This window comes from Lepisosteus oculatus, chromosome 14 (genome assembly GCF_040954835.1).
Source record: "Lepisosteus oculatus isolate fLepOcu1 chromosome 14, fLepOcu1.hap2, whole genome shotgun sequence".
In the NCBI taxonomy this organism is placed as follows: domain Eukaryota; kingdom Metazoa; phylum Chordata; class Actinopteri; order Semionotiformes; family Lepisosteidae; genus Lepisosteus; species Lepisosteus oculatus.
In genome coordinates this window covers 3,851,968-3,853,672 of record NC_090709.1, presented here as the reverse complement: position 1 = coordinate 3,853,672, position 1,705 = coordinate 3,851,968, and the positions used below count along the sequence as shown (strand labels likewise).

The window sequence follows — 1,705 nt, the reverse complement described above, 5'->3', positions numbered from 1 at the left end:
TTGTTACACAGTTCATTGAATATATTTGTTCATTGAATATATTAATTTAATATATTTGTTATATTTTTGAATGGAATGGGACTGTACACTGGTGGTTCCCAGGGGAAAACAGGGTTATTGAGCCATTGGGTATTGTGAGAATAAATTGGGTGGGTGAATGTAACCGTGTGGTAAAGTAAAACAGTCTTCTTAGATGAAGCGCTACAGATGCAGCCCCTGAAAGTGTATAAGACTTACATTTATAGTACTGCTGACGCAAATGGAGCCTCTACATCAGACCGAAATGCGATGTGTTCGCTTAGTTGTGCATAGGATCTCCTCATGAATCTGTCTCATTCATCAGTGGAAATAGAAGCCGTCACATTTTCGGTTTGTGAAAGGAAACACTAAAAAAAATACAAGTGATTAACTTTTAAAATATCGACAGTACAGCTAGAAGAGTGGAAGATAAAATACGATTTATAATTAAATTCACAATACACTTAAGGAAAACACAAACGCCCGAACAGGGACTTGAACCCTGGACCCTCAGATTAAAAGTCTGATGCTCTACCGACTGAGCTATCCAGGCTCTGGACAGTGAATGACACTGTCGTGATCCTCAGAAGTCACATGTCTCTTCTTGTGCCAAAGCGCAGTCAAGTACAGTACCTGACCCGTCTGGAATGTCTACTGACAGACTTTATCCAGAAGCGACGGCACCACTCCCAGTAGAATGAGTGAGAAATACAGCATGACATGGGGAGGTAAGGGGCTCCCACAATTCATCTTTCCTCACATTACTGATTTTTTCAATAGCATTTTGACCTTTTTTCACATTCAGATTTTTTCGCATTTAATAAGATCTTTTAATCAACAACATTAAGAACGAAAACAAATGGAACATTTTTTGGAACAACAATTAAAAAAACTTTCAATGCCTTGGTTCTATAAGTATGCACACTTTTTTGTTAAAAATTAAAAAACATTTTGTTAAAATTCAATAAATAGTCTATCAGCAGCAAGAAATTATTCTGAAAGTAAGATTTTTTATATCATAAACTGTAAGACACAAAGAGAGTTTACAGGTCGTATCCTTCGCTTTGTCTTTTAAATTAAGCGTTCGGGATTCAAACCTGTGTTCGGACCGTTGTGTTTCTTGAATTTCTTGTAAGCATCAAATGTCGTTGTTTGGTCCATCAGTTTTTTTCTCGGTTGTACAATGGAATTCGCGCAGTTTTCAGCTCAGTGTGGAGTCCAGGGGTAGGACTCGCTCACTGTATGATCTCTCAAGAAATCCCGGGTGAGATTCAAAAGGTGTCTTCTTCAACAGCCACGACACGTCTGAAGACCTCTGGATTTCCTGAATATGACATAAAATTAGTTCAAATCATTTGGTAGTTAACAGAACTAAATGCTTTAGAGGTACATTTAAAACAGCAGAGCAACACCGTAGCACTTCGAGTGTGCCTGAGTTTAATTGTGTGAACTTGGCTCTCTATTAACATGAGCAAAGAGTTCACATTCAACAGAAGATTGCAATGTGAGCACAGAAATATAAAGCACCTGGAGATGCCGGGACCTCATACATGCAAAGCATGCACTCTACCACTGAGGTATATCCCCAACAGACTTATTAACGGAACTGAGATGTGCTGATGCTCACTGAACACAATCCACCACTAACGAAGGATGCCTGCAGTTTCCCACTTTTGTGTTTCCTCTA

The 1,705-nt window shown here is 38.8% G+C and overlaps 1 non-coding gene across 1 annotated transcript; it reads right to left on the bottom strand.

The window, feature by feature from the left end:
* Window positions 1–498: 498 nt before the first annotated feature.
* trnak-uuu (transfer RNA lysine (anticodon UUU)) lies at window positions 499–571 on the bottom strand. The gene has a single exon. It is a non-coding gene; the product is annotated as a tRNA-Lys (tRNA).
* Window positions 572–1,705: the final 1,134 nt, after the last annotated feature.